At 41.1% G+C, this 27,399-nt stretch overlaps 1 protein-coding gene across 2 annotated transcripts in view; it reads right to left on the bottom strand.

Annotated features, from left to right (window-relative positions):
* The window catches only part of DDAH1 (dimethylarginine dimethylaminohydrolase 1), a 293,268-nt gene that overhangs the window by 121,818 nt on the left and 144,051 nt on the right, over nt 1-27,399 (bottom strand). The window lies entirely within an intron of this gene.

Raw genomic sequence — 27,399 nt, 5'->3', positions numbered from 1 at the left:
AATAAGGAAGACAACATGATGCTCCCAAAAGAACACAACATTTCAATATTAGAATGCGAAGACAGCAAGATTGAAAAAAATGCCAGAAATGGAATTCAAAAAATTGATAAGATTACATAGAAGCAATCAGAAGCAAATCCACAAACTAACGAAATCCACACATGACATGAAAGAAAATATTTCCCATGAAATTGAGATCCTAAAGGGAAATCAAAATGAAATATTGGAAATGAAGAATTCAATTGAAAAAATAAAAAATGCAGTGGAAAGCATTAACAACAGGCTTGGTGATGCAGAAGAAAGAATACCTGACTTAGAAGACAAAGCACAGGAAATTATACAGTCAAGCAAAAAATAAGAGATTACAAAACAAAAATCACTGTTGGTAATCTACAGAACACTATCAAATGACTCAACAGGTTCTAGGAGACATGAAGGAGTGGAAATAGAAAAAGAATTAGAAGAATTTTATTGAAATAAAAATAGAAAACTTCCCTAATTTGGAGAAAGAAAGGGACATTCAAGTAACAGGAAGCAAATAGAACTCCTAATAGACATGACCAGAAAAGATCATCACTACAACACATTGTAATAAAACTCTTCACAGTAAAACATAAAGAAAAGATTCTAAAATGTGCATGAGAGAAACACCAGATTACTTTCAGAGGATCTTCAATTAGACTCACAGCAGACTTCTCATCAGAAACCCTATAGGCTAGGAGAGAATGGCAAGATATATTCCAAGTCTTCAGAGAAAAAAAAAAAAACTGACAACCCAAAATATTATACCCTGCAATTCTCTCATCTATGAATGAAAGTGAAATAAAGACCTTCCATAACAAACAGAAATTGAAAGAATTTGTCACCACCCATCCAGCCCTGCAGAAGATGCTTAAGGATGTGCTGCAACAGAAACATGGTCACAACTATGAAAGAAGGTAAAGGAAGGAAATTTCTTAAAGTACAAAGGAAATTTGAAGTAAAAAATAGGAATACTTTTGGAAAAATGGCAGAGCCAAGTAGCTACTTATCAAAAGTCACCTTGAATTTAAATGGCCTCAACTCTCCAGTTAAAAGACACAGACTGGCTGAATAGATTAGAAAACAAAACCCATCTATTTGATGCCTACAAGAAACACATCTCACCAACAAAGATGAATGCAGAACCAGCAAATGGAAGACTTCTCTATCTTTGTCTCTCTCTCTCTCTCTGCCTCTCCTTCTCTCTCTGTGTAATTCTTTCAAATAAATAAATATATTTTAAAAAGATTCATTTTCTTTCTTTCTTTTTTCTTTTTTTTTTGACAGGCAGAGTTAGAGAGAGAGACAGAGAGAAAGGTCTTCCTTCCATTGGTTCACCCCCTAAATGGCTGCTACGGCCGGTGTGCTGCGCCGATCCGAAGCCAGGAGCCAGGTGCTTCCTCCTGGTCTCCCATGCGGGTGCAGGGCCCAAGCACTTGGGCCATCCTCCAGTGCCTTCCCGGGCCACAGCAGAGAGCTGGACTGGAAGAGGAGCAACTGGGACAGAACCGGTGCCCCAACCGGGACTAGAACCTGGAGTGCTGGCGCCGCCAAATGTTAATATCAATTTTACACAATCTCCTCCAGTAAACAGAAGACAGAGCATTTTCCAATTCATTTCATTAAGGTAGTACTATCCTAATACCAAGCCAAATATAGTACACTGACAGAGAAAACTACAGACTAACATACGTTATAGAGAACAATGCATAACAAAATATTAGCAAATAGATTTCAGAAATAGGTAGGAAGACTTAAACATCACAACCAAGTTGGTTGGTTTTATACTTAAGAATAAATCAATATAATCCACAATAATAAAAGGTAAAGAAAAAAAATAATAAAGCCACTGTAATCCAAAAGCTGTACTTTGGAAATTTATATTTATTAAATAAAAGTTAAAAAATAATATGTTGATATCAATTAATGAAAAAAAGCACTTTAGAAAATTCAATACCCATTCAGCATAAAAACCCTGAAAAATATCAGAATCGAGAGGAATTTCCTCAACTTGATAAAGATGAGCTATAAGAAACCTATAGATAACATTATATTTAGTGATGAAAGAGTCAATACATTCCTGCTAAAATCAGGAACAAAGCAAGGACATTCACTGACCACACTCTTAATCAACATAGTACTGAAAGTTTAATCCATTGCAATACAGCAAGAAAAGGAAACGAAAGGCAAACATTGGAAATGAAGAAACAATACTATCCCTAACTGCAAATGACATGATAGTTTATACAGAAAATCCCAAGAAAACTACCCCCACCAAATACCACCCCCACAAGTCATCCGCGGGTTCAATAAAGTTACCGAGTACAATACAAACATACAAAAATAAATTGTTTTTATATAACATCAATGAACATATGGACACTGAAATTAAAAATACAATAGTATTTACATTGCTCAAAAAATAAAATACTTAGGTGAAAATCTACAAAATGTATACATGATATACATGCTGAAACTATAAACTGCTTTTGAAAGAAACAAAAGATCTAAATAAATACACGTACGTGGATTGAAAGATTCAATATAGTAAGATGGAAATGGATATTTTGCCCAGCAGTTAAGATATCATTTGAGATGCCTGCATCCCAATTGGAAAGGAGCTCAAGTCCTGGCTGTGTGCCTGATTCCAGCTTCCTGCTAATAGACACCCTGGGAGGCAGCAGGTGTTGGCTCAAATAGTTGAATTTGTTTCACCCATGTGGGAGACCTGGAGTTGGAGTTACCAACTACTTTTCTCAGCCTGGTCCAGCCCCAGCTGTTGTGGGCTTGTACAGAATAAATCAGTGGACAGGAATTATCCCATTCTATTTATTTTTCCCTCTTTTTCTTTTTAAGTGTTTCTGATACATACATAAATAAAGAGTAATTGAAAATAGTAGAGATGCTAATTTTCTTTAAATTCTCTGTATTCAAAGAAATATGCAGGTTTAATATAACTCCTATTAAAATCTTCCAAGAATTGTCAACAAGATTATTCTAAAATTTATAGGGAATGAAAAAGGGACAATAACTAAAAAAAAGCTTAAAAATAATAAAGTGAGAGGAATTGGTATACTCAATTTCAAGACATTAAGTAGCTATAGTATTCAAGATTATATTGTACTGGTGGAAGGCCAAACAAAGAACTTAGAAATAGACCTGTATAACTATGCCCAACTAATTTTAGGAAAAGTTGCAAAAGTAGTTCAATGGAAGACAGATAGCCCTCTCCACAAATGGTGCACTATAAGTGGACTCCATGGGTTAAAAAAAAAAAAAAACAACCTTTATCTAAATCTCACACTTTATGTAAAAATGAATTCAAAATGGATCACAAGTTTAAATGCAAAACTATAAAATTTTTAGGAAAAAAACATAAAAGTAGACCTTTAGGACCTAGGGCTAGGCAAAGAATTTTAAACTTGACCCTAAATCATGATCCATAAGAGAAAGAATTGATAAATTGAACTTCAGAACTAAAACCTTTATTCTGCAAAGGACCCTCTGGAAGATAAAAAGACAAATTACAGAATGGAGGGAGCTATTTGCAACCCATATATTCAATTACTCTCTAGAATTTTTAAAGAACTCTTAAAACTCAACATTTAAAAAAACAAAACAATAGAAAATGGATAAAAATGAACAAACATTTCGTTGAAGAGGTACTATACCTAACAGAATATGTACATCAAAATATGTTCAACATCATTAGCCATCGGTGAAATTCAAATTATAAACACAATGAGATACCATTGCAAACCTACCAGGATGGCTTAAAATGAAACACACACACACACACACACACACAAAATATCAGCAAGGACTGGTAAGGATGTGAGAAACTGACCATTCATACCCTGCTGGTGGGAATGTAAAATGGTAAAGCTGGTATAGAAAAGTTTGCTAATTTCTCCAAATACTAATATGGGACCAGGATTGTGGCAAAGGGTTAACTGACCACTTAGGATGCCAACCAAAGACAGCCCAAGTGCTTGGGTCCCTGCTACCCATGTGGGAGATCAGGGTGGAATTCCTGGTTCCTGGCTTTAGTCTGGCCCAGATCTGGTTATTGCAGCCATCTGGGCAGTGAACCAGGTTGTCTCTGTCACACTGTCTTCCAAATAAATCTCTTTAAAAAAAATCTCTTAAAAATAAATCTCTCTCTCTTTTTTTTTTTTTTTTTTTGACAGGCAGAGTGGACAGTGAGAGAGAGACAGAGAAAAAGGTCTTCCTTTGCCGTTGGTTCACCCTCCAATGGCCGCCACGGCCGGAACGCTACGGCCGGTGCACCGCGCTGATCTGATGGCAGGAGCCAGGTACTTATCCTGGTTTCCCATTGGGTGCAGGGCCCAAGTACTTGGGCCATCCTCCACTGCACTCCCTGGCCACAGCAGAGAGCTGGTCTGGAAGAGGGGCAACCGGGACAGAATCCAGCGCCCCGACTGGGACTGGAACCCGGTGTGCTGGCGCTGCAAGGCGGAGGATTAGCCTAGTGAGCCGCGGCACCGGCCTCTTTAAAAATCTCTTAAAAAAACAAATGATGCAACACACACACAGACACACAAATACACCTGAAAGTAATACAGTCATCTTAAAATGATCCTATCTCATCTCCATGTTGCACCTCTGCTAAGTCTTGCTAGACCTACCTCTCTTAGATAGGAGTCTCATCCCCACTGTACTTCTTTCTGTCCCCAACCTCAGTAGACAATGGTGCAGTGCTTAGCACACTGACTCCACACAGTATTTTCACTGTAAGACTTGGCTGGATGACAATGCAAGGTACAGTCAAAAAAGAGCCATCACTAGAATCTCAACTATCATGAGCATTTATGGGACAAACCTATCTCCTTGCCACTGACTTACAAAGCGTTGAATTCTGATTTTCACAGCCTCTATGTGGGTACCAATCTGGAAGTCCAATTTATTTTTCCTTTTTTGTCAAATTTTATGTGAGGGGAGAGATGTGCTCTTCATACTCCAGGTTTCTAACTTTATGTATTGATATATTTTGTTTATTTGAAAGGCAGAGAGAAAGACACAGAGAGATAAAGAGAAGTCTTCAATCTGCCGTTTTACTCCCCAAATGTCCACAACAGTTGGAACTGGACCAGACAAAAGTCAGGAGCTGGGCTCTTCAATCCAGATGTCCTCTGTGGATGGTGGGAACTCAGTTGGTTAAGCCATCATCTGCTGCCTCTGAGGATACACTTCAGGAGGAAGCTAGAATGAAGAGTAGAGTGAGGAGTCAAACCCAGGCACTCTGGTCTGGGTTGTGGGCATTCCAGGTGCTGCACCAAACACCTCCACAGGTTTCCTATTCTATTATTCTATTCTATTCTATTCTATTCTATTCTATTCTATTCTATTCTATTCTACTCTTGCTTAGTGATATTCCTTTCATCAGAGTTACTCTTTCCTTTGCTCATAATTTATCACGTCATTGAATGCTGAATAAGTTTCCCCCACTGGCTTGTTCATAAAATAGTTGAAAGTAAGCCAAGGCAGTGGGAGGTAGCCTGAATCCTTCCTCTTTGCCTCAGTCTAGGCCTGACTATCAATTTCAATGCTTCCCATGAGTGTACTTCAATTATAAAAAGATATTCATTATGTGGCAACACAAGGTCATTGAACATTTAAATCTACCTGCATGCAAATAGATTCTACAAGCTCTGAGACTTCTGTTTGAATTCTCTTCTTACTGTACCTGTGAACTCACAGTATATTTGAAAAAGGGTTTTACTTATAGCAATGCCACCTGAAAGAAAGAGCATGCTGCATTAACCGACTGCTTTCTGTATGATGATGAGATAATGGCTATAGAAGACTATTAGGTGGTGTGAAGGAATCAGAAGGCCCAGTTAGGAATAAGATTTTCATCATTTACTAGTGTGCAATCATGGACAAATTACTTAATTTCCTGGAACCTCAGTTTTGTTGCTTGTAAATTTAGATGTTAACACGTTTCAGAGGATTAAATGAGATAAAATACTCTTGGTGCCTGGCACACAGCATACAGTCCTTAAAAGGCCACTAGGGAGTACATCTGAATTCAGTCTTGTAACCTCTCATTGTAATCAACAGGATCCTGACGCACATTACTGCACTTTCCTGGATAGTGAACAACAGGGAAAGCTGCATGTGAAAATAAGATTAAGTAACCTAAGGCCACCACTCACCTTTGATGAAGTGATTCGGAATTAGGAGTTAAGGGCCATGTCTACACTCTCCAAATCAAGAGCCATATTTTAAAATCAGAAGATGTACTTGGCTGGTTCCTTCATTGACCACTATGAGATTTACAACACAACTGAAAACAAGGTGTAGAGTCATTAGCCCCCATATCATAAATCCTGCAGGTTATTTCCACTTCAAAAATGAAATGAAAATATGATGCTTGGGTAGTATGATGGAGGATGTTGCAAACAAAACTAATTTCTTTTATTCTTACATAAAGAATATTTCCTATTATTTTCAAAAGCTCTAGGAATCTTTTTAATAGTTAAATATCTAACCATGTATTTTTACAAACATGAGAAAGATATGCAGTGAGATTTACACCAGGATATTGAATTTTATTTTTCAGCACATTAAAGTCATCAGAGGAGTCAAAGAGGAAAAAATCTTACTTTGTCCCTAAAACCACTATAATCTTCCTAGGAAGGCAAATCTATCTCTTTTATTAAAAATTTTAAAATTTTATTTATTTTGAAAGAGTTATAAAGAGAGGGAGAGAAAGAGAGTTCTGGGTTCATTCCCCAGATGACAACAATGGCCAGGACTGGGCCAGGCTGAAGCCAGGAGCCAGTAGATTCATCCGAGTTTCCCACATGGTTGGCAGGGGCCCAAAGCCCTTGGGCCATCTTCTGCTGCTTTTCCTAGGCCATTAACAGGGTGCTGGATCAGGAGTGCACAGCTGGGTCATGAACCAATGCCCATATGGAATGCTGGCATCACAGGCAGTGACTTTACCTGCTATGCCACAATGCTGATCTCAATCAACCTCTTTTCTAACAGGTGCTTTTCATACCAGCACTAATATCTTTTTATTAATGCCATTCATGGTAGTTAATATTGCAGAGAACATCAGAGTGAAGTGTCTTAGAGTGGGCAATGAAGCTTTAGGCCAAAACATGGTGGACAAGTTGTGGCATGTCATCGATGGGCCACAATGTGTCAGTGGGTGACACAAAAATGTGTGCATGACAATCAATACACAGCCAGTGAGACGTGGCCAGAGTCAGCTCAAGCACTAGGTGGTGCTGGTGCCTCAGAACCTCTGCTGGCTGTGCCAGTAATGGTGCCCAGACGAGTATAATGGTGAGTGTGGAGTGGGAAAGCCGGAGAGTTCTGAGTTTGAGAGAACACAGAAGTTCTGTGGCCACACAGGTCATGACTGCTGGGAAGAGAGGCTCTGAAGAGAGGTGAGGGTCACAGCTGTGGGGCAATGGATGTTGTTGACAACTCTCATTTCTTACACAGTTCTTCCTGGAGGCCAGCCCTATGGCTTAAAGCTGAGAAACAGACATCAAAATGAACCATTCAAGCAAAGTTCATAGGTACTGCAGTAGTTTTTGAACAAGTTCACCAATTCCTTGACATTCATCCTAAATGGGAACCTGTTTCTATGGTTCTCTCTCTCTCTCTTTTTTTTTTTTTTTTTTTTTTTTTTTTTTTTTTTTTTGACAGGCAGAGTTAGACAGTGAGAGAGAAGACAGAGAGAAAGGTCTTCCTTCCATTGTTCACCCACCAAATGGCTACTACAGCTGGTGTGCTGCGCCGATCCGAAGCCAGGAGCCAGGTGCTTCCCACTGGTCTCCCATGCGAGTGCAGGGCCCAAGCACTTGGGCCATCCTCCACTGCCTTCCCAGGCCACAGCAGAGAGCTGGACTGGAAGAGAAGCAACTGGGACAGAACCGGCGCCCAACTGGGACTAGAACCCAGAGTGCCAACGCCGCAGGTGGAGGATTAGCCTAGTGAGCCATGGCACCAGCTTCTATGGTTCTCTTTCAAGGAGATCAGCCACCAAACAATGTGATGGAAATGAAGTGGTATAATTTCCAAGACCAAGTTAGAAAAGACAATGCAGCTTCCATCTTGGTCTCCCTCTCCCCGTCTGCCAGCTCCTCTCTTTCCTCACAATGGAGTACCCTAAGGCCACCATGTAGGGAGTCTGGCAACTGCCATGCTTCAGAGACCACATGATGAGTTCCCACAGAGGTAGAGGGAGAGCCTGTATGAGTCTATTTGAGTCTCCCCAGGATCAACTGTGAAACGTATCAGATAACCTGTTTCTCTTTGAGCTTCACCAGCTGATAACGAGCCAAGTAGGGACATGCTATCCCCACCAAGTCCTGTCCAAATGGCAGATTCATGAGCAAATTTAATGCTGTCATTGCTTTAAGCTATTAAGTTTTAGGACAATTTGTTATTCAGCATTAAATAATAGAATAGGGATCAAGATGTTGATGGAGAAAGATCTGTTTTCAAAGGGTTTTTAGATTTTGAGGTACAATATGCTGATACCTGCAGATCTTTGCTGAACAGACTAGGGTTGGCCAAAATATTAACAATTTCTTATGAGAAACTAGTGATGGAGGTGAATAAAAAGCTTTATAACAGGATGGTAATTAAGATGGGTATTGGTCTCAAGACAGATCAAATTTGAATCCAAATCTAGGCTTTAGTAAGTTTGTGATAATAGCAAATTTTGTCTCTGAAGTCCAACTTGCTAATCTAAAAATGTCAAAAATAACATAAAATTCATTGAGTTGTCGATTAAGTAAGCTGGAGCAGGTATTTATCCTGTAGTTATGATGACCACATCCTAGGTTTGGCTCACAGCTCCTGCTCCTGACTCTCTCATGCGGGAGAACTGGGTTCCTGGTCTTCAGCTTTGACCCTGGCCTTGCCCCAGCTGTTGTAGAAATTTAGGGAGTGAGTCAGTGAATGGGAATTCTCCCTCTCTTTCAAATGAATGAGTAATAAAATTATTGCACTAGCTATTATTAAAAATAAAGATATTTATTTACTTAAAAGACAGATCTCTCTTCTATCCTCCAAATGAATAAGTAATAAAAATATATTATTATATAGAAAATTATTTATTTGAGGGACAGAAAAATAGAGAGCACTCCTACCTGCTGGTTTACCCCTCAAATGTCTACAGTGGCCATGAGACCAAAACTAGAAGTCAGGAATTCAATTCAAACGTCCCAAATGTGTGGCCAGAACCTAACTATGTGAGTCATCACCAATGCCTCCCAGGTGTGGATTGGCAGGAAGCTGGAACCAGAAGCTGGAGCTAGGGATTGAACCTGGGTACTCTGATGTGAGATGTGAATGTCCTAATCAATGGCTTAACTACTAGGTCAAACATCTACCCCAACAAATAAAATTGAAAAATAAAAAAGACCAAGTGAACTCATAGCAATGGTGACTATTATCAGTTATTATTATTTCTGTAGTTATCTCATCTTTGCATTATAACATAAATAGCAGTGGTGGAATACCAACATTCTAGCTTATGCTGGTTCTAAAGCATCCTTATATACAGACAATTCACCAACCAATCAAGGGTTTCTCAACGAATCTTCTACATTCTCAGCATTATGCTAGAACTGTGAAACTAGAGAGACGGAGAACAGCACCCTGGGAAGCCAACAATCTAAACATCTCAAGCTGAAATGATGTGTGAGCAAGTGACAAAATTCCCAAGTGTCTAATGCAGTTCTGATCTCTAAGACTTCTTGCCAAATGACTACAAAACAAAAACAAAAACAAACCAAGAAAACAAAAACAGGAAAAAACTGTGCAAAGGCTTTCAGCATAACCCCTGGTATGTACAGAGATTTCTGCATCTTACATGCATCATGAATACTTAACAGTCAATGCGTTATACATTGTACTCTTCTCTACTTTCTAATAACAGCAATTATCTGCTCTTTGAGATAAAGTTTAATTGTTTAGCTACTACACATTAAAAAGTTCCTTCTATGTAAAACTCAATATGCATTTCAACTAACACTCACTAAGTGCCTTTTAAGACCCAGGCACAATCCACTGAAAACTATTAAACTGAAATTGAAATCTAGTAACCTAGTATCTAGTAGGGTTAACAAGATAATTCCTTAGTAATAAATGAAGTTTAATATTTTTTAAAAACTTTTGTTCTTTTTAATTTTTATTAATTAATTTTTAAGGAATACAAATTTCATATGTACAACTTTAGGAATGCAGTTATTCTTCCCACCAAACCTGCCCTCCCACCCACATTTTTACCCTTCTTCCTCCTCCTCCCTCTCCCCTTCCTAGTACCATTCTCCATTAAGATTCATTTTCAACTAACTTTGAACACAGAAGACCAACTCTGTACTAAGCAAAGATTTTAACAATTTGCACACACACACACACACACACACAACACAAACTGCTTGAGAACAAGTATCACAGTTAATTCTCATAATACAACTCACTGAGGACAGAGGTCCTGCATGGGGAGTTGGTGCACAGTGACTCCTATTGTTAATTTAACAATTAATACTCTTACGTATGACGTCAGTAACCACCCAAGGCTCTTGACATGAGCTGCCTAGGCTATGGAAGCCTTTTGAATCCACAAACTCCCATAGTATTTAGACAAGGCCATAAGCAAAGTAAAAGTTCTCTCCTCCCTTTAGAGAAAAGTATATCCTTCTTTGATACCTTAAAAGACATTAATATAATATTTTAAGTGTCAGAAAAGCAAAAATTTGGGCCGGCGCCACGGCTCACTAGGCTAATCCTCCGCCTTGCGGCACCGGCACACTGGTTTCTAGTCCTGGTCAGGGAGCCAGATTCTGTCCCAGTTGCCCCTCTTCCAGGCCAGCTCTCTGCTGTGGCCAGGGAGTGCAGTGGAGGATGGCCCAAGTCCTTGGGCCCTGCACCCCATGGGAGACCAGGATAAGTACCTGGCTCCTGCCATCGGATCAGCGCGGTGCGCCGGCCGCAGCGCGCCGGCCGCGGCGGCCATTGGAGGGGGAACCAACGGCAAAAGGAAGACCTTTCTCTCTGTCTCTCTCTCTCTCACAGTCCACTCTGCCTGTCAAAAAAAAAAAAGAAAAGAAAGAAAAAATTTAATTCATAATTCTAGTAGGCACAGCATTTTAAATACATGTGTACAGATACAGTTTAAAGAGTCACCTTCAATATTATATCTCCTGGCTCTACACAGAAGATTTCTCACTTTTCTGAAAGAAAATCAAAATTCTTTAATTTATAATTTTTTATTTCTATAAGGTGAACATATTTAAAATATTTCATATATACAGATTTAGGAATATAGTGATACTTCCCACCCTACTCTCCCTCCTGCTCATGCTCCTTCCACCCCTCCTTCCTTTCTTATTCTTTCATTCTTCCTCCTTTTTAAAAATTTTTATTTTTTATTTTAATTATTTATTTATATTTTTACTTATATACAGTGAGCAAATTTCATGTATTTCATATATACAGATTTGGGAATATAGTGATACTTCCCACCCTACCCTCCCTCTTGCTGCACTCCTACCGTCCCCCTCCTCTTTCCTTTCTTATTCTTTCTTTTTACAATGATATACTTTCAGCTAATTTTATAATCAGAAGATTAACCCTCCACTAAGTAAAGAAGTCAACAAATAGTAAGAAGGAAAAAACATTGTTCCTTGATAGTAGAAAGAAGGGCTATAAATAATAATCAATTATCAAAGTGTCAATTTCACTCACATATATTACATTTTTATACTCTGTCAATTCCACAGATCAGGGAAAACATATGGCATATTTGTCCTTTGGGGACTGGTTTATTTCACTAAGTATAATGGATTCTAGTTGCATCCATTTAGTTGTGAAAGACAGGATTTCATTCTTTTTATGGCTTAGTAGTATTCCATAGTGTGTATGTGTGTGTGTGTGTGTGTGTGTGTGTGTGTATATATATATATAACATTTTCTTTATCTAGCTATCAGTTGATGGGCATCTGGGTTGATTCCATAGCTTAGCTATTGTGAATCAAGCTACAATAAACATGAGGGTACAAATAACTTTTTCATATGCTGATTTCATTTTGTTTGGGTAAATTCCCAGGAGTGGGATGGCTGGGTCAAATGGTAGATCCATTTTCAGATTTCTGAGGAATCTCCATACTGTCTTCCACATTGGCTGTACTAGTTTGCATCCCTACCAACAGTGGATTAGGGTACATTTTTCCTCACATAGGATTTGGAAAACATTATGCTGAGTGAAATAAGCTAGTCCCAAAGGGACAAATATCATATGTTCTCCCTGATCGGTGACAACTAAAAGAGCACCAAAGAGGAAACACGTTAAAGTGAAATGAACACTATAAGAAATGGTGACTTGATCAGCCCTTGCCCTGACTGTTGAGGAACAACTTAATACGTTATCCCTCTTAGTATTTTTTTTGATTGTTCTACTTAATACTTTTGGTTGAATACTGTAATCAATACACAGTTATTCTTAAGTGTTGAAACTTAACTGAAAAGTGATCGCTGTTAAATATAAGAGTGGGAATAAGAGAGGGAAGAGATGTGTAATTCAGGACACGCTCAAGCTGACTTGCCCCAAACGGTAGAGTTAGAAACATACCAGGGGATTCCAATTCAATCCCATCAAGGTGGCATGTACCAATGCCATCTCACTAGTCCCAGTGATCAATTTCTGTTCACAATTGATCATAATGATAGGACTAAGAGCCAAAGGGATCACATAAACAAGACTAGTGTCTGCAAATACTAGCTGATAGAATAAAAAAGGGAGAGAACGATCCAACATGGGAAGCGAGATACACAGCAGACCCATAGAATGGCGGATGTCCTAAACAGCACTCTGGCCTCAGAATCAGCCCTTAAGGCATGCGGATCCAGCTGAAAAGCCCATGAGCGTATTTCAGGCATGGAAAGCCAAAACACTCTGGCAAAACAAACAAATAAACAAACAAAACACAAACAAACCACCACCACCTAAATGAAGGATCTCTGCAAGTGAGATCCCATTGGAAAGAACGGGTCATCAAAGAAGGAGGTACCTTTCTCTGAAGGGAGGATAGAACTTCCACTCTGACTACGACCTTGTCTAAATATGATCAGAGTGGGCGAACTCAAAAGGCTTCCATAGCCTTGGCAACTGATGAGAAGAGCCTAGGGTGATTACTGATGCCATAAACAAGAGTGTCAATTTGTTAAGTCAACAACAGGAATCACTGTGCACTTACTCCTCATGTAGGATTTCTGTCCTTAATGTGCTGTACATTGTGATTTAATGCTATAACTAGTACTCAAACAGTATTTTGCACTTTGTGTTTTGGTGTGGGTGCCAACTGTTGAAGTATTTACTTAATTTATGCTAAATTGATCTTCTGTATATAAAGATAATTGAAAATGAATCTTGATGTGAATGGAAGGGGAGAGAGAGCGGGAAAGGGGAGGGTTGCGCGTGGGAGGGAAGTTGTGGGGGGGGGAGCCATTGTAATCCATAAGCTGTACTTTGGAAATTTATATTCATTAAATAAAAGCTAAAAAAAAAAAAGAACTCAAGAATCACAACAAAAACAAAACAAAAAATCCAGTTAAAAAATGGCAAAGGATTTGAACAGTCATTTTTTCAAAAGATGAAATTCAGATGGCTAACAGACACATGAAAAAATGCTCAGGATCACTAGCCATCAGGAAAATGCAAATCAAAACCACAACTTGGTTTCACTTCACCCCAGTTAGAATGACTCTCATACAGAAATCAAAAAACAATAAATGCTGGTGAGGATGTGAGGAAAATCAAAACTCTAATAAAGACTTGGATGGGTAGCCAGGTTTAAAAAAAAAAGCACTCAAGGGTTTTAAAAGACTTTTCTTCTACATAAATTTTTCCTAGTTTATTACGATTCTTTCTTTTTCTTTTTCTTTTTCTTTCTTTTTTTTTTTTTTTACAGGCAGAGTGGATAGTGAGAGAGAGAGAGAGAGAGAGAGAGAGAGAAAGGTCTTCCTTTTGCCGTTGGTTCACCCTCCAACGGCCGCCACGGCTGGCGCGCTGCGGCCGGCGCACTGTGCTGATCCAAAGCCAGGAGCCAGGTGCTTCTCCTGGTCTCCCATGGGGTGCAGGGCCCAAGCACTTGGGCCATCCTCCACTGCACTCCCTGGCCACAGCAGAGAGCTGGCCTGGAAGAGGGGCAACCGGGAAAGGATCCGGCACCCCGATCGGGACTAGAACCTGGTGTGCCGGTGCTGCTAGGTGGAGGATTAGCCTAGTGAGCCGCGGTGCCGGCCTTATCTTTATTTTCCACAGTAATAAATATTGAGTATCTGATGCTTATGGACATGAAAAAACCTAAAAAGATTCACAAAAATATTGTAAAATTGAGAAACTAAAAAATGATTATATTTGTTGCAAATTAACAGCATGCTTTTCCTTTAAGGTGAAGTCTTTTTTCTTTTCCTTTTTGATCTAAGTCAGATCTTCAAACAATGCATCCATTTTCACTAACCTCTCACCTCTCCAACTTTCCAAAATCCCTCTGAAACTGATATGCAATACCCAATGGCCTTGTGAACTTACAGGGGTCTAAGCAGAGGTGAGGCGCTAGGAAGGACTACTACATGGTTCTGTGAATTGCCTCCCGAAACGTGAAGTTTATTTCTCATCTCAGGCCCAACACAGTACTATTCTCAATAATTCCTGTCTTTGAAGGGACTGGAGAATGTTATGTAAAAGGATTCAACTCTCCATAGGTCAGCAATACCCAGAGGCTTTGGTTTTAATGTAACTTCCTTAGATAAAAGCTAGTTTCCTTTTTCCAATCCGGGAAGTGGATGTCTGTAATACAACATAAATTACACAGTTTCTGATTTTACTGTCTAGACACCATCAACCCCTTTAACACTACCTTCTCTGTCAAAGTCTGGGCAGAGCCCAAAAAAAACTGATGTCCAACTAAGCTCGGAAATATAGTGCTTCCAACTCAAGCTGGCAGGACTCTGGTGAGCACATTTGAAGCCAACAAAAAGCAGGATTGGAAAATTAAGAATGGTTAAAAGAAAGAAAGAGGGCAAGGACAAAACTCTTTCACAAATTAACAAGGCTCAATGGCATCAAGTGCCTGAAAGGCTTCCATCTCCAGCCCAACTTCTAAATAAAGGAGCATATCAGCCCCAGAGATAGAGGCAGACATTTTTAGAGCCCCAGCACCTCAGTTGAGGCTCCACTGTCTGACAGACACAGATAATAAGAGAATTAAAGCACATGCTCTAGGGGAGAGCACACCCCTCTGGATCCTTACAGCACTTCTCACACTTCACAGTTATCCTTACAGCACACAAGTAAAGGTGACAGTATCGGGACAGGGGACAAGAGTCAGCTGCTCATTCAGGAACAGAGGATTACAGAAGTGCAGGAGGACCAAAGGTGTGCTCTCCCTCCGAGATCATGCATTTACTCTCCTCTAAGCTGGCTGAGGAAATGCTAAATTATCCTAATAGCAGTAACAACAGCAATGGCAGCCATGACTGACTACACTAGATGCACTGTATTAGATGCCGCATTTTTATTATTCTTACTAAAGCACAGCTTCTGACTTCTGATGTTTGCTAGAGTGCAGGATTGGGTAGAGGAAGTCTGTTTTGTATCACATCTAAGGGAGATTAGTTTCTGAAATTCCAAAAGAATGGTTTTGATGATGTTTTGCTTATAAATCACACATTAACATTACAAACATTTTTCACATTTTTCATTTCATCTTTGCAGAATTCATAGGCAGCAGGAATCTTTAACCCTATTTTATATATGAGAACACTTAGGCTCAGGGAGAAGTGAGCCAAGCCATACACTCATAAAGAACAAGGCTGACTTTAAACACAGGCATTTCGACAGGAAGTCCTCCGTTCTTTCCACTACACCAAAGTTGTCCCCTATGAAATGACCCCACAGAATGGAACCCAAGAATAGTGGGAGTGCTAAACTGTAGTGAACGCGTTTTCCTCAATTTAGCTAATATTCATCAAGCACCTACTGCATGCACTCACTGTGCTCAGGCTGGAGGCTCAGCAGTGAAAAAGTCGCAGGTGCTACAGGCTAGTCCATAGATGAGTGAGAGAGACCATCATGCCCATTAGGAACCACAATATGGAGTGGTATGTGCTGACCAAAGCAGAGGGCACATGATAATTCCAAGATTCTGAAAACCTCAAGGTGGGGAGATATTGAAGCCAGGTTTGGTAGGATGAATTCAGGAGTTTAGCGAGCAAGTTCTTTAATTGCCAAGGAAGAAGTGTAAAATATCAGTGGTTTGTACTAAGGATGCACTGTGCCCAAATATTTAGGAAAATTGGTATCTGTGAATCTGCAGGCCACACATGGGACATCTTATTAGGAGGAATAGTTAATGTTAAAAGCAAGTGAAGGGTCTGGCGCCGTGGCTCAATAGGCTAATCCTCCACCTGCAGCACCAGCACACCCGGTTCTAGTCCCAGTTGGGGCGCCGGATCCTGTCCCAGTTGCTCCTCTTCCAGGCCAGCTCTCTGCTGTGGCCCAGGAGTACAGTGGAGGATGGCCCAAGTGCTTGGGACCTGCATGGGAGACCAGGAGAAGCACTTGGCTCCTGGCTTCGGATCAGCGCGGTGCGCAGGCCGCAGCGGCCATTGTGGGGTGAGCCAATGGAAAAGGAAGACCTTTTTCTCTCTCTCTCTCCTCTCTCTCTCACTGTCCACTTTGCCTGTCCAAAAAAAAAAAAAAAAAAAAAAAAAAAAAAAAAAGCAAGTGAGGGAGAGGATGTTTGGTGTGGTGGTTAAGATGCTACTTGATATACCTGCATCCCATGTCAGAGTGTCTGCTTCCAATTCCAACTTCCTGCTAATGTACACTCTGGATGGCAGCAGCTAATGGTGCAAGTGGTTGGGTTCCTGTCACCCACTTTGGAGATCTGTATTGAGTTCCTTGCTCCTGGCTTCAACCCTTGCTGCTATGGGTATCTGGGGAGTGAACCAACAGATGGAGGTTTCTATTTGTCTCTGTCTCTTCACCTTTCAAATAAATAAAATCGATAAATAAACTTTAAGATGTGAAGAGACAGAAAAGACGAAGTTCTCCTGTTTTTCCTAAAGGGTGTCTGCTCAATTAAAAGATCATGTTACATTTTAAAGTCAGATGAGTTTTCCACAGCAGTTCAACGTCTTGGGCAACTCTGACCACTTGTTAGAATGACAAACTCAAAATATTACAGCCTAATGAAGATGTTTAGGACACCAGATGCTTGCTTTCTGGTGCATCTCTGATAGAGGTTAGTTACAAGTGGAGACCCTTGCTGAACTGTTCTCCCTGGCAACTGCTCACGGACTTGTCTACTGGCATGCTTTCAGGAAAAGGGGATGCTGAAAGCCAGCCTGGCCTGCCAGTCATCAGTATTGAAGTCCATCTTTGTCCCATCCTTTGGCAAAATCAAGTTAGGCACCCAGGTGGAGTTCTCACCTTCTGAGGTCTAATATCCCAAATCCTTCCCTTGTCCTTTGGCCCCTTACTCAGTCCCATTCTCCCTTTGTCTCCCTCCTCAATTACTTAACTTAGGGCTTAGTCATGGCCATGTGGAAGCTGAGGGTTTCAATTCCAGTCAGTCCCTTCTCTGTCTTCACTTTCTTTCTCCACACTTACCCTTTTCCTTCTCAGTATCCATGCTGTCTGCAGCAAACAAAATAGCCTTTTATATTACATCTGAACTTTCATTTGAGGCAGGAGAGAAGTGTTCTCATCAAAGGATCTAGAATAGGCATCTTTCAACAGGTGGGAGACGAAGATGGTTGCCACTGAATTTCAAAACTCACAGGGAAAAAAAGGACCGGATTATAGTCTCCCCATCCAGAGCACTTTAGTTCACAACAGTTCACTGTCTGGATTCACTGACTGGAAGGAGAAGGCATACAGGACACACCAGTCATTGCCTCCTTATTTATAGGTAGGAATGTGCCCAGTAAGCAAACCTACCCTGACCTGTAATATGAAGTCGCAGATTAAGGTGGTTGGGCAGCTAACCCAAATCCACTGTATTCATAGGCTGGCCAGTTACCTACGAACAGCCTGACTTGGTTGCCCAGTTCAAAATAATAATAATAATAATAATAATAGTAATAATAATAATATAAACAGACCAATTAGACTCTACATTTGAGAATTTTAAATTGAGAATCTAGTAATCTTTGCCAGACTGCTAGGGCAGCCGAAACAAAGGGATATGAAACTGGGCCACAAGGAAGCCTGAATTATGGAAAAATGGGACTACAATGAAGCAAATCCACAGACAGAAGAGACAGCATGAAGAGAGAGACACCACGTTCCTAATGATTTTGTGGTTTCAAGGTGAAGCTATCCTTGCAATCTTCCTCTTTTTTCTGGCAGCAGATAGTGCTCTGTTGTTTGCAGCCTAAAAATCTCTGACTAGGATGTAAAGTCATTGACCTATAATGTGATTGTTAATCTTAGCCTAGAGGTAGATTCCATTTCATTCCAAGGCTTGCCAAAGATTCAAATTGCGTTACCAGGAATTGAATTACCCGGAATTATAGATTTAGTCAAGCTTAATTATGCAAAATGTCAACCAAAAGTTACACTGGCCTTTGTTTCTTGAATTTCCACATCATACGCTAATCCTTGATAGAAACATGGGAATGATTCTGCCACTCCAGAACTACCCTGTTCTTTCCCATTCAATCATCAAGAAGAGAAGCCAGCTGTGAATTAACCTGAGTAAGACATGGGGACCTTGCCCAATGCCACGTGTTCAGCAGTAAACATCAGCCAGTTCCGATCAGGAGCCGAAATCTTTGACATCCTTTCTCCCATCAACGTCAAGGTCTGGGGCTCTGAAGTTGTTACCCTGGACCACCAGAGTTCATGTTTTTCAGTATTACTAAGGCTGCTCTTTAATTTTCTCAATCACCTCTGTTGTAAAGCATGAGAATGACGGGGATTATTTTGAAGAGAGAGGTTCTGAGAATCTGGTTTATTTTAGAGGTTTATGAAGTATTCATTTCCTTCTCATACCACTGGCCTCTGTTTACATGTGAATGTCCCTTCGGTACAAATACTCAGATGAAAACCATCCACGGATTTGACTGGTGTCTCAATCTGCAGAATGTGCCGTCATGATGCCGAGCATCAACCGTGGCTCTGTGCTCCCACCAGGTTCGGGCCGCCCCAGTGACTCAACTGACCTTTCTTCCAAGGGATTTGCAACACTTCCTTTGTTCCAGCTCTGCACTGTATGGAATTACAATAATGTGAACGATTTTTCTTTTACAAAAAAAGCACAAAATATAGGAAACCTATAAAAGTATTTTTGACGATTGAGGAAATTGTACTTTAACCCATTTAATTAATTAAATTTAGTAAAATTATTTTTCTACTGAAAAATGACTAAAGTCAGTTTAGTAAGAATTCCAAGAACAAGTTTACTAATCAAACTGAGTCAGAAAATCTGCATTGAATGGAGAGCCAGCTACCACAGGACATCAGAGAGAAGGAAAATTAAAGATGTGCCTAGTCAAGTCACCTCACCCCAAACCTCCTAATAGGTTGAATTTAATAAATTCTTTAAAAATAGAAAAGCACACTTGGGTCTAAGTCCAGTCAATAGAATGGTCCAGCATCACACAGGCAGTGACCAAGGATAGTTCCAACTCTAGGCATAAAAGGAGTCAAAACAGTATCCAGCACTAGGTGCCCCCACATGCAGAAGGGCCAGGCTAGTGGGCAAAGCACAGTATGAGGCAGGTGCTGGTGTTTTGCACAATACATTCACCAAGCAGATGTGTGAGTGGGCTGGCAGAATATGGCACCAGAGAGCTGGATGTAAGTTTCAGAGAGTGTCTCCTACAAGGCTGACAGGTCAGTCTTGGGGTCTTTAGTGGGAGATCCAGGCAGGAAATCAAGATGTAAACCCAGTTAATGGGACCAGGGCAATCTGAGCATATGAAATTATAAGGTCACGCTGCAAGAAGGCAACAGCAGACATAATGAGGTTGACCAACTGACCTATTGAACCTTTATTTCCTCTGCTGATAGCCATAGTGCTCCCAGAGGTTGGAACAAGGCCAAAGAGCTGGTGAGAAAGATAGATTTAAAGTGTTGGTGCAAATAAATACATTACTTGACAAATGATATTACTGCTATATACTGTGCATTGAAGGATTAATTGGGAGAAGGTGGGTCACACAGAAAGGGGGTCTATGAACCCTCCCAAGCGTTAGGGAGACACATGTTTTATGGGTAGAAGTCCAAGCAGTGGGGCTGAATCTTTGGAAACTATGGCAACAGGAACATGTGAGCCTGTGACGCTGAGAGGCTGAGAAGAGGTGTGGTGGTGCTGGAGCAGGAGGCAGACTGCAGGATCCAAAAGATGAAGCTGGCCAGCAGCAGGGACCCAATGGACTGGAGGACTGGGACAGGGTTCTAGTCCCCTCCAGTGCAGAGGGGTAGAGTTGTACTTTGGTATCCTCAGGGAGTTGTTTTCAGGACCTCTATGCATACAAAATCCACAGACATTCAAGTCCCTTATATAAACAGCATAGCACATACTTACATACAACTTATGCATATCTTTCCATATACTTTAGATCGCCTCTAGATTACATATAATACTTAATACAAGATAAATACTATGTAAATAATTATCACACAGTATTGTTTAGGGAATAAGGACAAGGGCAAAAATCTGTACCTGTTCAGCACAGATGCATTTTTCTTAAAAAAAATTTTATTTAGTCATTTTGAAAGAGTTACAGAGAGAAAAAGAGAGAGGAAGAGAGACAGACAGACAAGGTGTGGGGGGAGGGGAGACACACAGAGAGAGACACACACCTTCTATTCACTGGTTCATTCCTTCCAGATGGTTGCAAAGGCCAACATTGGGTCAGTGTTTATATATAATTGGTATTATACCAAATATACGAGGATGCCAATGATCATGTATACTACTTAATACAAGATAAATACTATGTAAATAATAACCATAGAGTGTTGTTTAGGGAATAATAACAAGAGCAAAAATTTGTACCTGTTCAATACGGATGCAGTGTTTTGTTTTTTGTTTTTTTAAAGATTTATTTAGTTATTTTGAAAGAGTTACAGAGAGAGAGACAGACAGACAAAGGAGAGAGACAGAGACCTTCTGTTCACTGGTTAAGTCCTCCAGATGGCTGCAATGGCCAGCACTGGACCAGGCCAAAGCCAGGAGCCAAGAACTTCATCTGAGTCTCCCATGTGGGTCGCAGGGGCCCAAACACTTGGGCCATGTTCTGCTACTTTTCCCAGCACATTAGCAGGGAGTTGGATCAGAAATAGAGCAGGGGCCTGGCACTGTGGCTCAGCAGGTTAAAGCCCCAGCCTGCAGCGCCGGCATCCCATATGGGTGCCAGTTCATGTCTGGCTGCTCTATTTCCAAACCAGCTTCCTGCTGATGGTCTGGGAAAGCAGTAGAAGATGGCCTAAGTGCTCGGGCTCCCCACCTGCATGGGAGACCTGGAAGAAGCTCCTGGCTCCTGGCTCCAGATTGGCTCAGTTCCAGCCGTTGTGACCATTTGGTGAGTGAACCAGTGGATGGAAGACCTCTTTCTCTCTCTGCCTCTGCCTCTCTCTGTAACTCTTTCAAATAAATTAAATAAATCTTAAAAAAAAAAAAAAGAAGTGGAGTAAGCAGTACATGAAGTAGTGGCCATATAGGATGCCAGTATTGCAGACAGTGGCTTTACCTTCTGTGACACAACACCAGCCCCCAGATGTAGTTTTTAAAAAATATTTTCCATCCCAGGTTGGTTGAACCCTTGGATAGAGAACCAGAGAACACAGAAGGTCAATGTTTTCATAAGAAAATCAGTTTCACAAACAGAAGCAACAGCCTGGGAAATCCACTAATTTCTCTTGAGCACATGTAGCACTGGTCCCAAGCCTCAAACATGACTGACTGAACAGGGAAGCATAGGAACCAAGGGCTTCCCTAAGCCATCACAGATGGGTCTTGGTCATAAGGCTTGGGGTGTTGGACTGGAAGCCAGACATATCATCCTACCCTCTCTTCTCTCAGACACAGGGATAAAGTCCAGGCACACTTCTGTGTTTATCCCTACTTCCTCAATCAAAACTGAAGTGCATAGAAATTATACAAATTGCTGTTTACTTGTACTGTAGCTTGTATTACTGTTTATATTACTGACCAGGCGAGAAGTCTGTGTCAAGACACACACAGAGTTAGGGCAATATCTGTTTCCAGAATAGTGACAATCTGTGTCCCAATGTTCTTGTACCTTTAATGTAATTTTCCCTTTGGTTGGCTACGGGGAGACTGAGCTAAAGTCAGTGTAGTATTAGGATGGAATTAATCCTTGCTTTTCACCCTCAAGATCCTGGGAGCCTTCTTCCTGGAGCTGCAGTGATTCTCAGTGTTCCTGTCCAGACCCTTGCTCAACACCCCAACCCCCTGGGTTTACAAGTTAAGGTCAAGGTTCACCTAATTATCTGAAGCAGATTTTTGTCAACAAATATTAAGCCTGGGCTGAATGCATGGCTGGAGACAGTGCCAGCCCCTCTGATTCTCCTGGGTAGGGGAGATTTCTGAGCTGGCCTTATGGATGTCAGGAAGCAGGAGGGATCACTGCCAAGCTGAAACTCATCTTCAGCAAGGAGCCTTTTTCTCTCACTCTTTCTGGTGTCTTCACTAATGGGTGGGACAGCTGCCTCTTAGGGGCATCAGGTCTGTTGCTCTGGTATTCATCCCAACAGGGTCTCACTAACCCAAATTCGTTAATGGAAATTCTTGGCTTCTCTTCCTTCTCAGGAAGACCTAGCTCCTCCCCTTTTCAGCTTCACTATGCAGTAACTACTTGACCTTAAGTCACTGCGCCCGTTCCCCAGGTTCCCTATCCACAAAATGGAAGAGCTGTAAGGGTGAGGTGAAGCAGGTATACAAAGCAGCAAGCATAAGGCCATGTATCTACTTAGAGACCACCTCCTCCCGAGCAGACTCTACTACCAGGGTGTATATTCTGTCTACAATCCATCCCCTGGTTCTCTAATTAGTGGAGGGCTTTTCCCAGGGGTGTTAAATGTTAGTTAGTCCCTTAGAATAGGGCAAAAAGCCAGGTACATGCAGTGCCAATACTGTAGAACCTGCTAGCCAAATTCTGAGAGCCGGCTCAGGCAGGCCAGGGTCCATCTTTAGGTGTCACAGCAGAGCAGGCAGTGGTCCTGCTCTTACGGATGCTCGCTGTAATGTGCAGAGGCAGCACTGCACATCAGACTCACACCCATGATCCACATTCACTTCTTCCTTTAAACTCCAGCATACTAGACACAGCACTATCCTCAGTTTACGGGTGGGAATCCTGAAGTTAGTGGTGGTCACCTGCTAGCCTTCAGCCACACCACTTTTAAGTAAGATGTTTTAAGACTTCTAGCTCAGGTCTGCTCATTGTCAATCCATCTCTAGGTTGCTTGGGGAACATCTCTGGTAACACATTAGACTAGCTTTCACATATTTGATCAAAAACAGGTACCAGTTACTATTTCCTAAGAGGTCTTACCTCAAAGTTATACTCAGGCCTTTTGAGGCGAAAGTTCCTAAATTAACTTTTTACAGCTTTATGAGGCAAGTTGCCCTTTTCCTTTGAAGCCCTTATCATTATTTTTAAGCACACATATAAATGTGATTACCTATTTTATGTTTATCTCTCTTAGACTACAGGTTCCATCAGGGCAGACAATGTATCTGCTCACTTCATCAGTTTTACATGTAATAAGCACTCCATAATAATTACCACATACATGAAGAAAAGTAATGCTACCCTCTCTTACAGGTGATAGAACTCCACCAAAAGGTCCTTTTTTCTCCCAAGTTTACCGTGTTAATAAGTTAGAGATCCCTGGGTCTTTAGAGTAGAAAAAAGCTTTCTAAGAGTAGACTCTTTCTATGAGGACCCCTCTCCAAGGGTTGTCAGAGCTCAGCATCAGTCATTGTGAAGGGCACACTGCTCAAATCTAGTCAGTCTGAGAGATCATGCACAGTAGGCTGGCTAGCTCCAGTCTGTAAACAATTATGGTACTATTATCACAATGCACTGGCTATGCTCATCCTAACAATGTTACCACTGTGATCACATTTGTACAGGGCATCACAGCATTCAGAACACTTTGATCTTCAATATGCTTGGGAAGCAGGCAGAAAGGCACTTCACAGGAGACCGAAACTTGTGAAGGGCCCAAGATAAAGAAACCACTAGAACCAAGACTCAATTCCATGTGGGAAATTTACTTTGTAACAGCAATTTAAAAATTACTTAAAAATGGTAAACATATTTAAGGTGTAAAGATACTGAAAATGTGAATTCAAATCTAAACACTAATACATGACCAGTTCATGTAAGTGGCAAACTTAAAGGTGGAAATTATCTTTCACTTAGAAGATCAGAATGGAAAGAAGAATTATAGAAGGCCAATGTCTTTTGATTCAGTTTTTACTTCTGAAAACATGAGGTGGGGAGGAGGCCAGGATCCACGTCAGACCTGCCTTTATAAACAGTGGCACAGGTGCAGGGTAACTGCCTCCCCTGCCAGCTGAGGCTCAAGCAGACTTCTCTAATGGTCTTACCACCCTCCAGGCATGTTTCAAGCAGAGTCAACACAGAGCTGCAAAATACGAGTCAGAATCCTAGCGCCAGACAGAGTTGCAGCCTGGGTGGACCACAAGGCTTCCGCCCAAGGGATGAAGGTCTTCACTTCCCAGGGAGAGAAAATAGCCAAGAGAAAGCATGGCCTCAATTCCCAGGAGTTTGAATGACAGCTCTTTAGAAAGACAAACATCAGAGAACCGCCGAGGGACTGATCACTGACGGAAAGGCTACACTGCATAGTGTCTACCACCTTACATATATTATTGCATGTAGTCACCATAACAAAGTTATAGGGTAGGGAAATCATCCTGAATATTTATAGAGGATGAAAGTGAAGTTCAGCTTGCTCAAGGACACACAGTTAATAAACAGTGGGACCACAGTCTAAATGTATAGTTGTCCTCTCCCAGACCTCAGGGCCCATATAAAGCCAGAAGGCCACTGCTCCAGGTATGTCCCCAAAGTCAGGCAGTCTTCCAGTTGAGTCTATGTAAATGCACCTATCTCTAGATGCCCTGAACTATGCGGAGGTGCACATGCTGGGGCTGATGACGGGTGAAGTACCTGTATGGATGATGGGTCTGGGGAGTGGAGTAAGCTGAAGAGACAGTGGGCAGATAAGAAAGTAGAAACACAGTACAAAGTGGAAATGAGACTGGGGTCAACAAAGCAGGAAAATGTACTGGACTCTCATGTAGCCATTTTGATGTGGGGTACGCTTTCTCACCTGTCATCCTCGGTTGCAATATCACAGCATCATAATCTGATTTACAAATGAACACAGTACTTCTCAGAGTACGGGTATGCTCCATAACATTAATGCAAAGGAAGTCTCGATATCTGAAAATTTCTTTTCACTGGGAAGAGCCCAAGACTTTCCACCTAGTCTCTGTTTTTCTTCTCTTCTTTTCCATCTCCTGCATTTTGATGAATGCAGATGAGTGGCTTTACCTTTCTGGTAGGCAATAAAAGGCCTGTGCCCTGAGACCAAACTGCCCATTTGCTCAACTGAAGTCAAACGCCTTTGACATATGTCAAAATTCCATCGTTGCTACAAACTGCAAAGATGGCAACAAAGCTAAAACAATTGTATTTACTGTTGCTTAGTCTCCTAGATAAATAGATTTTAAACCTCTTGACAATGATGCACTATAAAAATACACTTTGAGTTACAGCACACAAGAGCACATATGTGTGTGTGTATGTATAAATGAAACAATACCAGGTTATATTATGGGTCATGCATGCAGTCTGATACTTTTATTCTATTCCAATTCATTTACAAACTAACTGGAATGACTCACTAGGGTGATTTTATGATCTACTTAAAGAGTTAAAACTTATACTCTGAAAATCACTATCCAGACCCAGAGTACAAGGACAAATTCACAGCATAACAGAACTCCCCCCAAAAAGGAAAGTAAATAAAGGTAGAGAAGCTCTCAGCAAATACAAGAGCTCTTTCTCTTCCACTGACAGTTCCAGAAAAGGATGAAATTAGCAGGAAGGGGGCCTGGAACATAGGTAATCATAGGCTAAAAGGGACTAGAGAAAAGTATAATTTATTAACAGAAGCAATGATCATAACAACAATAACAAAAAAAGAGCAGGCATTTAGCCTAGGGGTCACAGTGCCTGTGACCCACATTAGAGTGCCTGGGTTCAACTCCCAGCTCTGGTTCCTTACTCCAGTTTCTTGCCAGTGCACTGGATCCTAGGAGGAAGTAGTGATGGTTCAAGTAAACAGGTACCTGACACCTACACAGAGGCCTGGAGTGAGATGGCCCTGGTTGTGGAGGTGAGCTCTCTGTGTCTGTCTCTTCAAGTGGTTAGGTTCTGGCCACTCACGTGGGAAACCTGGATTGAGTTTCTGGCTCCCAGGTTCAGCATGACCCAGCACAGCCACAGCAGGTACCTGGGGGCACAGATGGGAGTTCTCTCTCTGCCTCTCAAACACAGAGATAGATAGTTTAAAAGGAACTCCTCTAGAACTTTTGATGATCCATATTCACCAAGCCTGATTCACAAGAAAGGCATTGTGGGAAAACGGATTTTATCCAACCCTGATTGAGAATATGTATAAATTGTGTGTGTGTTTGTGTATGGGAGTTTTGAAAACAGGCCAAGGGATAGTAGCTGTTACATCTGCAGAATTTCCAGTTATTAGGCTGACCTCAGGCGCAGGCAAGTGCTCTGGGGAGCATGTATCGAATCATAACTGAGCCTCTGGCTATGCTGAGGCAGTGGGCTATATCTTATGTTTTTCTGCATTTACTTTCAAGAAAATGTTGTAACTTAAATCTATATTGCTCCATCCCCTCACCAAGAAGCTCCTCTCTGGGGTCCAGTTTGGAAGCAACATTAATCCTCAATTTTCTTACAAAACACTCAGAGCCTTCAGTCATTCAGCTCAATGCTCATGAAGAAAAATGCAAACAGGGATGTGCAATTGCACTACTCACTTTTTTCTCATGAAATTATAGCTCCAAGTTGCACAATTTCAGGCCCTTTTTCTACAAACACACAATTTCTCCAGATGCAACCACACAGTTTGCCCCCACCGCTGATGTCTCCTACCAAAATTTTTAAAAACGCTGTTTTGGGTGGTGGGGGCAGGCAAAAGAGCCTGTATAAGGAAGTGCTCCACTCTAGGCTGCTTAGCTGTTACCACTGAAAATCAGATGCTGCTTTCCAATAATCACA

Source organism: Oryctolagus cuniculus, chromosome 7, assembly GCF_964237555.1.
Source record: "Oryctolagus cuniculus chromosome 7, mOryCun1.1, whole genome shotgun sequence".
In the NCBI taxonomy this organism is placed as follows: domain Eukaryota; kingdom Metazoa; phylum Chordata; class Mammalia; order Lagomorpha; family Leporidae; genus Oryctolagus; species Oryctolagus cuniculus.
This window is presented reverse-complemented; position numbering and strand designations above follow the sequence as displayed.